The sequence below is a fragment of the Nomascus leucogenys genome, chromosome 1a, assembly GCF_006542625.1.
Source record: "Nomascus leucogenys isolate Asia chromosome 1a, Asia_NLE_v1, whole genome shotgun sequence".
NCBI lineage: Eukaryota > Metazoa > Chordata > Mammalia > Primates > Hylobatidae > Nomascus > Nomascus leucogenys.
The window spans coordinates 30,822,560-30,839,917 of record NC_044381.1 but is presented as its reverse complement, the minus strand read 5'-3'; positions in this window follow the sequence as shown (position 1 = coordinate 30,839,917).

Below are 17,358 nucleotides of genomic sequence, written 5' to 3'. Positions count from 1 at the left end.
ATCTTCACAGGCCAGGAAGTTGAGCCAAAATCAACAGGATGACAGCATATGTCTATATGCTGGCTTGTAGGTTCAGCAAGCTTTTTACATAAGTTCAGTATTTTAAATAGTATTTTAAGTTCAGGACTCCAGTGAGTCCTCCTCACTAAAATGTGATCTGTTTATGTCTGAGTTCTTCACTGCTTACCACGGTACCTAACAGTTAGGATGCTCAAAAAAATGTTTAGTGAATGCAGGTAAAGATACCTCTTATCCTGAATGCTATAGATCTCATGAAAAGGTAATCAATGCATGTAGATGCCACTATCCCTCTGCAGTTGCTGAGGATATAAGAACCCCAAACCCACAACTGATGTTAGCATTCCAAATCAAATTCAGCAATTACAGTTTCCATACCTGATTGAAAATTTTACTTTAAACATTTAATTAAGCAGTAGTAAATTGAATTAGCTACTGTAATTTCACAATTCTGAGTGTGACCTCCTTCTCAGAAAGAAAATGTAGCAATTACTAGCTGAATAAAATGGTATTTGGGTCCATCACTTGCCACTATTGTTAGACTTATCAATTGTTTGGCACTACAGTGCTGTAATTTAATCTTTGATACCACCTCATGTCTTTATGTTTACCAGCTAAGTAATTTCCATGCATCTGCTTAAGTACTTCCTGTAAAATCTTATTTTTCTTCTGCTATATTTGTATCTCTTACTTTCTCTTTGTTAATATGAAAACCTGAAACTGACCTTTTTTTGAAAATTAGCTATATGTTAATTACTTGACCCTAGGAATGATTTAATGCTCTTGCTCTTTTCTTTCTTGACCCTCTTCTCCCAGGAATATATCTATGCTTTCTATATAAATTCTATTTCACTATTCTAATAACCATATAGAGAGCAATAATAGGATAACTTTAGCATTCATTATGTGTGGAATAAGGGGTTTGTGCTGGGTAACACTTCATGCTCCCCACCTGAGCCTGTAATTATCTTACTTTGATCCTAGGTAAAAGGTCTGGTAGTGGTGTTGTGAAACCACAGGCTTAAAGCACATCCTAGTATGGGAGCAGCAATGGCTCTATGAAGTACCCTGGTCCATTGGATGAGTGAGACATTTTTCTGTCTTACTTAGATTCCTATTGGATGCTGTCTTCTGATGGTTGTGGAATACACTTGTTTTCTGATATAATTTTTAGTCTGAACAAAACATCCTGCCTCAATTTTCAATGGTGAAAATTTGGAGAATCTCTTTATCCTGGTACAATCCATAGAAGTCCACTGAATAGACACCGAGGCTCCACATCAAAACATTGATGAAAGATTTGGGTTGGCAAATGGGAGATCCCTCACACCATAATAGGCAAGGAATGGTGTTGTACAGAACCTGTGTGTTGCTTGTGTATTTATTCACTTTTACATTATAATTTTTCTATAAAAGTGTACAGCTCCACTCTCTTCACTCTCCCCCAAAAACACCCTCATAAAAGACTATGCATGTATAGTAAGTAGAACGATCATTGCGCAATTGGCATTTCAGAATTGAGGGTTACATTTTTGAATATGTGGCATAGGTGCCTATTGATCAAGTGTGTGCATTAAGATGTTAAAACTCCACACACATGATTCCCAGTAAAAATTGTAAAGCATTTAAATTCATGGTTACCAGTTGAGACCCACAGTGATCATAACAATTTATATGATCCAAATATTAAATAACAAAAATCAGTGGATCAGCATGTGGATAGTGGTAGGTGTTTATGCCAATGCCAGTAGTTGCTCAGATATTTAAAACTGTTCAAGGAAAGTAACCTAAAGATATGCATAAGCTAAATATACTGCTAACTTAAAAAGTATTGAGTATATATTTTTTAAAGTAGTGGCTACTTGTTGCTTATGAAAGAGGAAAATGCACATAGGATGTCAGAAGAAATCAGTGGGGAAAAGGGGGTTTACTGTTGAAGAAGAAGTCCTTTTTAATGGCTTCTCAGGCCTGATAAGACCCACCTATTTCCAGCTGCTTTCTCTACCAGCCAATGATGTTGTGTGCTACTGAGGAAGACCAGAAAGTTGAGTGAAACCTAATTGTTGAACTTTCCTCATGCTGCCCCAGCATTGTCTGAGAACATTCTAAACTAACAAAACCTAACCATAACAATGTACCTCATCAGATGCACAGACCAGCTTATCATTTGGATTCTGTCAGTTATACCATTATCCTAAGAGTCTTAAAAAAAATAGAGATGGAGTCTCACTATGCTGCCCAGTCTGGTCTTGAAATTCTGGGCTCAAGTGATCCTCCCACCTCAGCCTCATGAGGAGCTGGGATTGTAGGTATGCATTACCATGCCTGGACCCTAGGATTTTTAAGTTAGTAGTCCAAAAAGAATTAAAGGGAGGCCAAGGCAGGTGAATTACCTGAAGTCAGGAGTTCAAGACCATCCTAGCCATCATGGTAAAACCCCATCTCTACTTAAAAAATACAAAAATTAGGCAGGCGTGGTGGGGGGTGCGTGTAATCCCAGCTACTTGGGAGGCTGAGGTGGGAGAATTGCTTGAACCTGGGAGGTGGAGGTTGCAGTGAGCCAGAATCATGCCATTGCACTCCAGCCTGGGTCATAGAGTGAGACGCCGTCTCAAAAAAAAAAAAAAAAAAAAAAAGAAAAGAAAAACAAACTAGGCTAAGTAGCAAACTAGCAAACTGGGACAAAACACCCATAAGTTATCTTTGGTAATGTGTAAATATGGCTGATCCCTTATTTCAATCTTATCAGACTCATAGGCTTCTGTACTTGCTTACAAGTAGCCAGGGAAAGGTATTGGTGATAGTACCTTGATAGCTGGCTATAATCTGTAGGTAGTGTAATAAGTGCATTTGTTTGATTAAATTTTGCCCCTGTTCTCACATCTTTACATTAACTCATTATCTCTTCTAATTTCTGTGATGATGGAAAACTGTTCATCACGTCCTCACTAGACTCACATGAACACCAACAGGACTAGCAGAGATCATGCTGACATCCCAAGAGATGTTCCCAGTTTCTATTCTGCTTCTTCTGCACATGAAGGGATTAACAAAGTGATTTAGTCATTCCTTTGGAAAGATGACATCCCTGAAGCTCAGTGTTACTACATCGAGTTATATTGTGATATTAACATTTTTAGAATAACTACAACTTTTACTTAGAAACAAATATTAATATTTATAGGTATTACATTCTCCAGGGATTTCTGGCTATGCTCACTCACAAACACACAGAATGAGGACTGCAGGATTTTTGTTTTATCGTGTGTTATCACTAATACCAGAGATAACAATTCAGTGTTCTCAAGTGTGAGCGATTTTTATCAATAGGAAAATGAGATTTCTTCCAGTGGCGTGAACATGACAATCACTCTATCTCCCTAAAATCCTTCTTAAAAATTATAGAAAAACTAAAATAGTGAAATAAAAATCTGAACAAATGTGTGAACATCTTAAACAGAATTTGGTGACAAAGTAATCACACAAACCCAGAATATGGGTGAACATGATCAATACTACCCCAAAATCATGAGTATTAATAGCAGCATTAATAACAATGAGAACTCACCCCAAAAGGAGATTGTAGATTGAGTAGAACTCTGAAGACAACTGGAAACATTTGGGAAAACACTTTAAGTTTCAAGTTCAGAGTAAAGAGAAAAGAACAAAGAAAATCACTAAAGGGAGGTTGAGGAATCCAAATATTACCAAAGCAGTTTAGTTATCAAAGATCCTAGTAATATCAAACAAATATTCCCTTTGAAATGATAACAGTTACTTTAAAATAAACGGTATTTCAAGAGACAAACACATGTAGAAAATGTGACCATAGAAAAAGATGAAAACAGTAACCCAAGAGTTAAAATGAGCTAAAAGAATTAAGAATAAGATCTAAGTTTGAAAAGCAGCCAACAATGAAATCTGCACAGGTTCTAAGGCAGTGCTTACTGCTTTAATCATTGCATTTTGCTGTTGCTGTGCTTTCTGAGATATAACTCCTTTTTCTTACTGCCCACTCTTCAAACTGGCTTTTTTCCAGAGACGCACAGCATTATTCTTCTGCTGTATTTGAATTTTGCTTTCAGTAGATTTACTTCAAGGCCATGAAATAATTAAAAGCTTTCCTATATAAAATAAAAATATGTTTGAAAATATAATGGACCTTGAGCTGATCCTAATCTTACAAGAAAGAAAAGTTTTCAAATAACCAGAGAACTTGAAATATATATTGGATATTAAATGTTACCAGTTTTGTAATTATTTAGATGTGATAAGGCACAATGGGTTTGTAAACTGCCTTTTTTGAGTGCAGATTGAATAATTTATGAAGTATTATGAAACACTGCAGCAAAAGTAAAATAGCAAAAAGAATAGGTAAAATACATATAGAAAGACACTGACGCTTTCTAAAGCTAGGTGATGATCATTGTGCTATTTACTTCAGTATGCTTGGAAGTTTTCAAAATTAAAAAGTAAAAAAAGTGTATGAGGAATTAGGTTTGAGTATGTAGCAACACAGTTCATTAAACTGTTTATGATTTTGCTGACATAATTATTTTTGCGAAGTATTTCTAGGTGGCCCCTGTTTCTAATACTTCTGAGAATTTCCCTGTGATCAAGCACTTTCTCATATGTTGTTTTTTTTTCTTTAAATGTAAATAAAAAATTGTATCACTTTCTAGTCATTGATAATCACAACCAATATTGTAACTCATTTTATGAGAAAATGTTTTTAAAAGCTTCCTTAGGTAGGTGCAGTCTCCAGCACCAAGACAGTAAAGAGGGAGTAATACCTCTGCTTTATAAAATATGCAAATTGAGAGCTAACCAGAGGAAACTTGGAAGGAGAGGGTGAGAAGAGGAGTGAGCAATAGTGGAAACTGTCATACATGTGGCTACATCACCGAAAGGAGCACCCTGCCCCCCAAACATCCACTTGATTCTTCAGCAATTCAGGGTCATTGTTTCTGGAGGAAAGTGAAACAATGAGCAAATAGGGCATCCTCCCACTGCCCTCTGTGTTACAGAATGCAGAACATTTGGTGTGCCCTTTAAAAGATGTAAGAGAATCCATTCTGCTGTAAGAGAATCCTGCTACCCTTAAAAATTGAGAACTTTTCCTGTGCAGACGTAAGAATTTGCCACCATTCTCATCTCTGTCCATTTTTAAAAATTTTTTTCTAGGCCCATTTAGTTTCAAACGAAGAAAGAAGCTATACATTGTCTCTCACCTCTATCCTGATGACAAGCGCATCCCTCCCCTCCTCAAACCCTGTGATCTTTCTGTTGCTTTCAAAGGTACTGGCTGATCTTCACTGATACCTGTTTACATCAAGGGCACTAAATGCAGAGGGAAGAGAGTCCCAGGAACCCTTTTCCCTTTTCCCTTGAGGAAAAACAATTAACCCTTATGTTCATGGCCACTGTATTAGTCTGTTTTCACGCTGCTGATAAAGACATATCTGAGACTGGGTAGTTTATAAAGAAAAGGAGGTTTAATGGACTCACAGTTTCACGTGGCTGGGGAAGCCTCACAATCAGGGCAGAAGGCAAGAGGCACGTCCTACATGTCGACAGACAAGAGAGAATGAGAGCCAAGTGAAAGCGGAAGCCACTTTTAAAACCATCAGGTCTCATGAGACTTATTCATTACCACGAGAACAGTATGGAGGAAACCACTGCCATGGTTCAATTGTCTCTCACTGGGTCCCTCCCATAACACGTGGGAATTATGGGAGCTACAATTCAAGATGAGATTTGGGCGACAACACAGCCAAACTTATCAGCCACTATAGGGTCTTTTCCCTTCTCTTTAAAACACTTTTTTTAAAACTGTTCAAAGAGATACCTTTGAACCCCAGTTTTCTAATATTTCAGTTTAGTACATCTTTGTATTGGAATCCTATGTTTAGTATAAAAATCATAAAAAATGCTTTGTATAGGAGTAAAAAAGGACAAAAATATGGAAAAAATAAACATAGAGATTCAGCAAATTATTCATACCATAAATATTGTGAAATGTTACTTGTCCAAAATTAAGAATTTCTTTCACAATATTTATGGTATGAAGAATTTGCTGATTCTCTGTGTGTATTTTTTCCATATTTTTGGTTTGCATTAAATCCTATGAATTGTAATCCCAGGAAAACCCACAGATCTTCAACTATAAGCATATTGCCCTTACTTTGAAAACAAACAAATAGCAAAGTAGAAAAACAGGGATTGATGATGAAAGTGGGAGGCATGTTATTTTCCAAATAGAAATATGGGAAAGTGTACACTGAAAACTCATAACAGAAAAATGGAAAATAAGCAGACTTTTCTGTAGGAGCAAACAACCCTCCATTTCCCATGTAATTCTAAAGGCATCATCAAACTGCTGCCTGCCCACTTTCAAGACAATGACACTGAGCTACCAAGGAAAAGAGAATAAATATCAAATTCATCTTTAGTCCACTTTCTTCCAAGTGCTAAAATTGTAGATTTGAGTGGTCATGATATAAAAAATAAAAATTTGTTATCTGGGAGTTTAGTAATATGGAATTAAATAAATTCCCAATGAACTTATTTAAATGAAGATTCTCTGGTAACATAAAATAATGGTAAATGTGAAATTCTTTCCTCTCTTGTCTAAACATATACTTTGAATCCTGACTCTGATAATTTATAGCTGTGTGACTTTATGAAAACAACTAATCTCTCTTAGCCTCAGTTTTCTTATCCATTAATCAGGAGTATAATTCATTAATAGCTTCATAAAATACCCTGGCTAGGATCTGCCGAATTAGAAATACATAATTTTAATAGTATTTAAAATTTTTTTTATCTTGTAAATTATTTTAAACAAATTTTAGAACATGTGAGACTTCTTTCTATCCCAAAAAATTCCCTTATTCAATAGAATTTTCCTCAAAGACATGTTTAAATTTGTCTGCAAAATATAAAAGTTTCTATTCTTGAAAAATAACTATTATAGCACATAGACATATATGAAAACTAAGATGGCAAACTAAATAAAGTCAACAAAACAGTCAAAACAACATGTTTACATTTAAAGCCTTTTCCCTTGACTAAAGGCATACTGCCTGGAACTCCTATCCTGAGTTGGCAAACTCCCCACTTTCACACTTAATGATGGCTTCTAGGTGTTCTCTCAGTATGGATGAACAAAATCAGTACTTCTGCAGAATCAGATAACCTACTATAAATAAACGTAAGGCAGTATTTTACGTCTTTCATCTTGGCAGGTTGTTTTTACAACTTAGTAAGCTAAAAGATATGAACCTCTGCAGATAAATGCTGCTTGGGGCTGAATAGCTTCACTCGTTCATCAGACTTTTGATGTTAGCGAACTACAGTGGAAAATTCGGAGGAGTATTATGAATTCACAGCAACTGTGGGTGAGTGGCTGGGGATTAGGGAGAATTCGTTTTAGCCTGCTGTTATCTGTCCCTTGTCAGAACAGAACTCTGCAATGCTTGGCTGCCTTTCAGTGCTAAATGTGATGGTAAAACCTGGTGATGATGACTACTTTAAGAGGACATAAATGATATCTAATGTTTGTATAACACAATATCATTTTAAAAGCACTTCCACATTCATTCTCCAATTTCACCCTCACAACAATCTTATGAGACAGGTAATAATCTTTTCCTTTTTTTCCTGTTTTGTTTTGTTTTTTTAAAAAAAAGTCAAAAACTAAGGCTCAGGGATTACAAGGGACTTGAGAAAGTAAACAATGTCTAAAAATGGAAAGTGAAGTTCAATATGCCTCCACATTGTATGGAAACTAAGGCCTGAATTTATGAGCTGTATGACCTTGAATGACTGATTGAATGTGAAGCATTTTTCTTGAGGTTCGATTGGGAAAATGTTATGGCCCACAAGGGGGTGATTAGCATCAGATGAGAATACATTTAATATATTCTCATGATGTGTAGCTTGTGATAGATGCTCATCACCTAAATTTCCTTCTTGTATTTCCAGACTTCTTGCTTTTTACAATTTACTTCTCAACCTCTGAGTCGAGTTAGCCCCTAGTATAATTTATGTGAACAAATAAAAATCATGTGACTTAATGAGAATTTGGACTAAGTGAATAGGTGCCCAGATTTTAGTACTGCCTTATAATAGCTTACTGTTTGTCCAAAGACAAGCTATTGCACACTTTTTTATCTATGAAAAGAGGAAAATGGCCGGGCATGGTGGCTCACACCTGTAATCCCAGCACTTTGGGAGGCCGAGGCAGGTGGATTGCCTGAGGTCAGGAGTTCACACCCAGTCTGGCCAACATAGTGAAACCCTGTCTCTACTAAAAAATACAAAAAAATTAGCTGGACGTGGTGGCGTGCACCTGTAATCCCAGCTACTCGGGAGGCTGAGGCAGGGGAATTGCTTGAACCAGGGAGGTGGAGGTTTCAGTGAGCCGAGATCGTGCCACTGCACTCCATAGTGTGGGTGACAGAGAGAGACTCTGTCTCAAAAAAAAAAAAAAAGAGGAAAATGACTTACTATTTCATAAAGTTTTTTTTAACCTCTAAATCTATCAAAGAAATTAAAGGGCGGTAAGTGTACAATGGTGTTTTGGACACTATTTGGCGTTTTTGAAAACTATTGTGACATTTCTGAATTCAGATTTAAAATAATTACTTATTAATCACTAAAGACAGGACACAGTTATAATAAGACTATTACAATACTAAAATGATAGCATAGTTCAAAGAGAACTTCAGACCTCCAGTTTACCATAGGATGTCTGTCTATGTGCTACCCCTGAAGTTGCCTCTACTAACTTCAGTAGTATGTGTTTTCTTACCTTGAAACAATAAAAGTTTAAAGTCGAGAAAATAAAACTGAAAACTTTCTACTCTTTTACACAGGCCTTAGTTTCAATACAATGTAGAGATATATTGAACAAAACTTTCCATTTTTAAACATTGTTTACTTTCTCAAGTCACTTGCAATCCCTGAGCCTTAGTTTCTGCCTTTCTTTAAAATAAAACAAAACAAAAAAAGTAAAAAAAAAAAAGAAAAAACAAACAAAAATTTCTGAAAGAAACACACTCACAAGGAAACTGTGCAATGAAAACCATTCCTGGTTTCATATCATGACAACAAGCTCTCCACTTCTTAAAAACAGAGATTGCCAGGAAAAAGATTAAAGGTCATTTTGCTTCACACTAATTTTTTGTCTTTGGACTCAGCTACAAAATTGGTGCTCTAGTTGGAAATATGAATAACCCTGACTATGAAACAAAGGTGATGATTTGGTGGAGCTGACATACTTCTGGCCAAACTTCTAAATAACAGTTTTTTCTGAAACTACTTTCAGAATCAAAAATACACTCAATGGTCCAGAGCAGCATCATAAATAGTATTTAGAATCTTCTTTGGGGTAGAATTCCATCAAATTATGGCATATAGAACATATGTATGTGATTATATATTTTTCTTTGAGAAGGCAGCAGAAAGCAATTATAAAATATGTAAGACTAGGATATATTTCACATTTCTTGGATACTTCTCTATTTTCTTTTAAAAAAAACTCAGGTGCTTTGGGAGGCTAAGGCAGGCAGATCACTTGAGGTCAAGAGGCCAGGCTGGCCAACATGCCAAAACTTCATCTCTACTTAAAAAATACCGAAACTAGCCAGGTGTGATGGTGCACGTCTGTAGTCCCAGCTACTCAGGAGGCTGAGGCAGGAAATTCACTTGAACCCAGGGGACGGAGGTTGCAGTGAGCTGAGATCATGCCACTTCACTCTAGCCTGGGTGACAGAGCAAGACTCTATGTCAAAAAACAACAGCAATAACAACTCAGGTTATAAGCTTTTAATATGTATTTCCAAATTTTGTTATATTTGATTACAAATGATAATTACTCCATACTGTCCCTTTTTCATCCCTTTAATACTTTCCAGTCTGTTAGATAAGAAATAACTATCTCTGTTTTAATTTGCTTTTTAATTTATTTTTAGTGAGATTGTACAACTTTCAAAACGTAGGAGATGCAGTCAAAGCTGAAATCAAAAATATTCAGAGCATTAGATGTTTTTATAATCAAACATAGAAAAACAAAACTAAATTAAATGAGCATTACATTTTATAAATTTTAAAAATTAAGGCTCAGCCTGAGGGGGGAAGGATAAAGATGGGCTCAATAAATGTAAAATAAAAATTAACAACAAAAAATAATTGAGTAACAGACCCAACCTAGTAAGATCAAAAAGAAATAGAGGTGAGCTATGACAAAGGTAATTATATGTTATAGCTAAAGATAAATTATATGTTATAGCTAAAGATAAACTTAATTATATGATACAGGTAAAATGTTATTTAATAGAAAATCAAGGAACTAAACTATAAGTAATATGATAATTACAAGTAGGGTGACTAATGTATTATCCAAACCATTATTTTTTTTAGAAATGAAAAGAGCTGCTATAATAATTATATCAGAACCACAAGTGTCAAATGGTACTATTCCAGGCAAAATGGGAGGGAGATAAGTTGTAAGTCAAATATAGAGACATCAGTTGCTTTTCTGTACACCAGATGTAAAGACTGACATAACACAATGAGTGAGACCCTCAAATGAAGGTAAAAAACCTAACAAATGCTATAAATATACACTGAATCTTTATTGAAGAAAAGCATAAAACTTCAAGGATGTAAAACAAGTAAATGAAGAAAATTACCTTCCTGGATGGGAAAGTCTAATATAATTAAGACTTTCCCAAATTAACTTAAAACTATAAGGAAATTAGAATAAAAACTTTATTTTCCTTGTTTGGGGGGGTAGGTGAAGGGAGTATTGACTAGTTCAAATGGTTGTATGGATGAATAATGAATAAAGATAGTGCAGACAAATTAGAAAATGCATGAAAATGGACTTGGACTGAACAAAAGTATAAAGCCACAGTAAGTCAAAAAGTGTGCTACTCATGGACATTTAGTGTTCGAATACTAATAATATAATGTGAAGTACTTGCATTAATACGCATATTACTAATTCCATATTAAAGCATATTAATATCTTTAACTTTTCTGCTAATCCTGTGACATCAGTCTTTGTTGTCAGCATCCCCTTGGAAAATTCTTATCATTACATGATTTTGAAAGTATAGAGAAATAAATTAAATCAATAAACCAAGCTATTGTAGTTCTTAAGTTTGTATATACAGAGTAAGACAAATGGAATCTAAATATGATGTACTAACTTCCTGGTCTTTATGAGTACTGGAGCTGGATTACTTAGGTTCGAATTCTAACTCTTTTCCTTTCATTCAGTGTGATTTTGTGTGAATTACTTAACTCTTGGTGTTCCAATTTCCTCAATTGTTAAATGAAACTAATAATAGTGCCTTACTGTATCAGTCAATACTAATAAAATAATGATGTGTAACAACCATTAAATCTCAATGGTGTTCAATATATGAAACATTAATTTAGCTGACATTTCTGTGGTCAACTGGGGCTTGGATGATCTGATGAGTCCCAGCTGGTGGCAGCTTGTTTGTGATGTCTCTGTTCCACATATTTATCATCCTCCTCCTAGCATCAGCAGCCTAGTCTGGACTAGTTATTCCCACTGTGAGAGGAGAACCTCAATCATGCTAGGACCTTCCAAGCCTTTGGTTGCATTATACCTGCTAACATTCTCTTGGTTAAAGCAAGTCACAGGACCAAACTTCAAGTCAAAAGACAAAGAGATGAACTCCACCCAATAAGGCAGTGTGGAGAGTGAATATTTTTTAATAATAACTGAGTTTTAGGGAAAAAAATACCTAATAATTTAAAATACTTAGTTTCTGGCACAAAGAAAATACTCAATACTTAACTATTATTATTATTATTTTGATTATTTTCTTTTTCTGCTAAACTTGGTTGCCATATAACAACTTATAGAACTTCGTTGTTATACACTTAGTTGCTATATAACATAAATAATATAAGCCCCAATAATTATTTCTCTCAGCAACTACAAGGTATTTAAAAGATTACATCTTTGGTCTAGAAGGGTAAGGAAAGAATAGGTATTAGTTAACTTTTTTTCTCACCTAAATTAAGCTTGAAACTTTGCAGACTCAAGTGACAGAAGCCAGACTAGAAAAAGAAAAATGGAAGGTGCAGAAGTGAGAACATAGTTGCAATTACTCCTCTCAATAGCTGTAATACATTGAGCTTATAATTCACTGTTCTCATTGTAACAGCTTCATGCTTGTATTGTTTTCAAATTTCACCTACTTTCATATATGATGACTCTGGCATCCAAAACCTCTATATAGTTCGTAAGGTGGGCATCATTATGTATAATTTATACATGGGGTATTAAGATTCATATAGCTTTTGCCTTGACAAAGTTCTTCAGCTAATTAGCAATGGAGCTGTTATTATACCTGAATACTGCTTTACCATGCTGGATCTGGCTTAATTGTATAATAAAATCCATCCAAAAACTTTGCTGATTAACAAAGTCACCACACACTTTTCATTAGTCCTCCTCACCAATCTGTTGGAGATATATAATTGCAAGTGTTTACAAGTGTTGACTTTGGAAGCACACAATATGGGCCCCAGATCAAAGCAAAGGTGTTTCATTTTCTGAGTAATGTAGACCAAAAGAGGAGGTAAAAATATTTTGCTTCTCCAGAGTAGTTTCCATAAATAATTAATATGATATAGTTATTGATTTTTCCAGTTGTGAAATTATCCATTTATAGGAAACCTAACCGACAATTTCAGTTGGTCTCATTATAGCAAAATTCCTCACAGACTTAAGTAATCAATTGTTCCTTTGTTCTTTAACTAATGGTGGGCTCATTTAATAGCCAAATCCATTAAGTTAATTACATATTGGATCTATTTGCTGTTCAATTAGAGTGCACATAAACATGCAATTTGGTAATTCAAGTTATAAGTATTAATAAAATATTCAATTTATAAATAGAAGTTTTCTGTTTTTTTTTTTGAGACAGAGTCTTGCTCTGTCACCCAGGCTGGAGTGCAGTGGCTCAATCTCAGCTCACTGCAAGCTCCACCTCCCGGGTTCACGCCATTCTCCTGCCTCAGCCTCTCCGAGCAGCTGGGACTACAGGCGCCCGCCACCACGCCTGGCTAATTTTTTGTATTTTTAGTGGAGACAAGGTTTCACCTTGGTCTCGATCTCCTGACCTCGTGATCCTCCTGCCTCGGCCTCCCAAAGTGCTGGGATTACAAGCGTGAGCCACCGCGCCCGACCCAATAGAAGATTATTTTGATGTACCTTGTGAAAGAAGACATTCATAAAATGGGTGCTAAGATGCTAAACAATAACAGTAAAAATATATTTTTATAGTCCATCTTTGCCTCACACTTTAATACCAGAATATACATTTTAATTATTGCCATCTTTTAATTGCTGCCACTTATGGTTTTCCCATTTTAAAACTGCAACTATTCTCTACTACACTCTTTCTATAACACTCCACATTCTCAAAGCCCACATACATGGGGTCAACAAACCCTGTTAGTCTGGAAGAATCTTGCTGATGCCTTTCCTCCATTCAATCACCACTATTGGTGTTATATTGAGCCAAAATCATTTCTCTCTAGAGAAAAGTTGCAGAAGTATATAATACATTGGCTCTCTGCTTCAAATACTTCTCTATTCTAGCCCACTTTCAGTGTTGTCCATGATTCAACTTTTATCAAAATTAAATGGAATAAGGGGAAAAAAGAAGTGGAAGGGTGTTTCAAAATGATGGCATCATACCTATAGAATTGACATTGGGGAAAAGCATTAAAATATGTGTGTCTAGATGTAAGGTACATGGTTCATTAATAAACAATATGTTATACAGGAAAAAGTAGATGATTTCGGTTTCCTTGCTGCTTACTAATTAAGGTTAGACTCCTTAATATGGTACAAAAGCTTCAAAACTGTACTAACTTTTCAGCCCATTCTTCCCCAGAGGAATGTTTTTGTCAGCCATGTGTCCATTTATGCCTTCCTTCAATCACTCCTGGAAGCCCCTGTCTTCCTAACTGAGGATATCTCTTCATCTTCTAATTCCCAATCCAAATGGCATCCCTTCTGTGAACCCTTTCTCAAATCTTTGAGGCAAAGATAGCTTACCCCCTCTATGCACTCACTTTGAACCTTTGCCGATTTTATAACCTATGTTATACTGTGGTTGTTGAAAGGTATGTCTTAAAAGCTGAGTTTTTCTTATTCCTGATTCTTCAGCTCCTGACACACAATCCAGCACACAATAGTGCTTGTTGAATAAATAAATACATAATGTGTTTGAGAAAAGCACATCAGCTAACAAAAACCTCATCAAATCACATCAAGGATCTCAAATTTGAGCTTATCTCAAACTGTTTTATTTTCAGCCTCTACATTTATCGAGTAAAAAGTACACTAGGGATTGGTTTTATAAAAATTTGCAGTACTGTCTTTTATATTAATGCCTCTATGGTGTCCCATGAACCAGTTTAATATTGTGGACAAAGAATGTGATTTGAGGTGAAAGAACATGGCTTTCGGTACCACTTTGACATTTTCTTGTTATGTGACCTTGTAGAAGTTATCTAACTTCTCTGAGACTCAATTGCCTCCTCAGAGAAGAGGAGGATGATAAAGGTGTCTCTAACTCACAGACTTTTATAACAGATTGTCGTAACCCCAGGGTAGGTGTGAGTAACTAATGAAGACTTATAGCTCTCAGCCCCTTGCTAAGATTCCTATTTCCTCCCTAACCTGCATGAGCTGATCACGTTAAACATGCTCAACATCCAGGTTCTTAAAGCAGAAATTGTATAGTGGGATTTCAGATGCAGATATCAAAATGAGAATTATGGTTTCTGCTGTTGCTAACATAGACCCCTGCCTTAGGCCTGGGAATTCTTACCAATGAGGCTCCATAGGTCAGAGAATCTCTTTAATGCAGAAAAGAGTGAATGAGATAGCTTGGGGAAAAGGTTGATTCTATCTTATGTGAGAATTCCTATCTCTGCATCTAGGGGAGAAAACAAAGACCAGGGTCAGAGCTCAAGTGCTCAAGAAGTATCTCTGTGATAACCAGAAACCTAGAAACAGACTCCTCTTCATACCCACACAATTTTAATATCCTGATAGCCTCATCTAACTGCCTGACCCAGGAATCTTGATGCCTTGAAGAGTTATTATTGCCTGTTTCTTTAATGTTTTCCTATTACAGATGTATGGAATAGACTCATTATTGGACAATTTACAAATCCTCTGACAATATACCTCTTGAAACTCTTCATCTCTTCGTGCTCCTGGTCAGACTAGCAAAATTCTCTGGATTTTTGTGTTGAGTTTTTGTGGGGCTTTTATTTCTTGCTTTCCTGCCTCTCTCCTTCCCTCCTTTCTTCTTTCCTTTCTCCTCTCTATCTATTCTCTTGCCATGTGATGGTTAATACTGAGTGTCAACTTGACTGAAGGATGCACAGTATTGATCCTGGGTGTCTCTGTGAGGATGTTGCCAAAGGAGATAAACATTTGAATCAGTGGGATGGGAAAGGCAAACCCACCCATAATCTGGGTAGAAACTAATCAGCTGCCAGCGTGGCTAGAATATAAGCGGCAGAAAAGTGTGAAAAGACTAGACTGGCCTAGCCTCCCAGCCTACATCTTTGTCCTGTTCTGGATGCCTCCTGTCCTAGAACACTGGACTCCAAGTTCTTCAGCTGGGGACTCGGACTGGCTCTCCTTGCTCCTCAGCTTGTAGATGGCCTGACGGCCTATTGTGGGACTTTGTGATCATGTGAGTTAATACTTTATATATATCTCCTATTAGTTCTGTCCCTCTAGAGAACCCTGACTAATATAGCCACTTCTTATTAAAAAAATCCCTCACACACAAGGCAATAAGATCTTACACTTCTATTCAATATGTGACTTTTGATACAGAGAAAAGTTTGTAAATATTGGTCAATATCTTCTTAACAGTGGACTCAAATTCTGACTCTATTATTTTATAAATAACTTGTTACACAACTTGTGGTCAGTTACTTCATGACTTTTAAACCACAGGTCCTTAAATGGGGACAAAAGTAATACGATCTTCATGAGGTTGTTTTGATAAATCCATGAAGCCCGTATCAGTGTCTGGAACATAATAAACACTCCAATATTATTTATTATGAATAATACTTCCCCAAATATGTACCTACATACAAAGATGTGCTGGAGCCAGCTGAATACTATCTTTTAAAAACATTGTTAAATATTCAGAAATTTTACTAGTTGGTTATTAACTGTTGATACTTGAAATTGACAATAGTGCAAGTACAAAGACCAGGTAAATTAGCAAATACTACAAATTTGGGCCTATGTTTTGAGAGATAGTTTACCAACCTATCATTGTTTATATACAATATATACATGGGACAAAACATAATATTATAATGTTTAATGTTACCAATATAGGTCACCATATATTAACCCAAAACATCTGGATATTAAGTACTGTATATAAGTTTCTTCCATTACAGTGGTAATGATGATAAAACAAGCTAAGTTGTATAAAAGAACATTGGCAGCTCTAAAGTAAGTTGTGGCTAGGCTCACACCTGTACTCCTGGAATTCTGGGAGGCCGAGGTGGGAGAATTGCTTGAAGCCGGAAGTTCGTGACCAACTTGGGGAACATAGCAAGACCCCCCATCTCTACAAAAAGAAGTTGTAAGGTTATTTTCTGTTCTGTTATTAGTGACAATTCAAAAAGAAACATGATTACATAATCTAAAGAAATCATTTGTTAAATATCTCCTTTCATAGAGTTCCAAAAATAACTTTGTGTTGTGACATTCCAAAGATTATATTGATTTTTTTGCCTACGTGTTTTATTTAGGAGACTGAGCTATCGAAAGAGAGACAAGATCCAGGCTCTTTGACTATCAAACATGTGCTTTTTTCCTACCTCATTCTACCATTCCATGGTTGGGATTTTGGCAAAAGCTGCACCAACTAATTAGCACATTAATTGAGACTTTTAATCTCCCTTATTCTCCTTATGTGAACTTTAGAATTTAGCTTCAATAGTGTTCTCTTGCTTACACAAACAAAGAATAATATTCATTTCCTTGGGTAGTATGCATATATAATGATCTCTTTACTTGAAATGTCTTTTGCCTTGTCCCATCCAGGCAAACTTGCCTCATTCCTTCCCCTTCTAAACCTTCCTGATAACTTAAAAACCATCACTACTGAATGTATTATTATATGCATTTCAATTATTTACATAACTACTCATAATTTTTTGGACACTGAAATATTTTGGAAGGAATATTGGGTAACATAACTGTGTAAGATCGTTGTATATTCTCTTTAA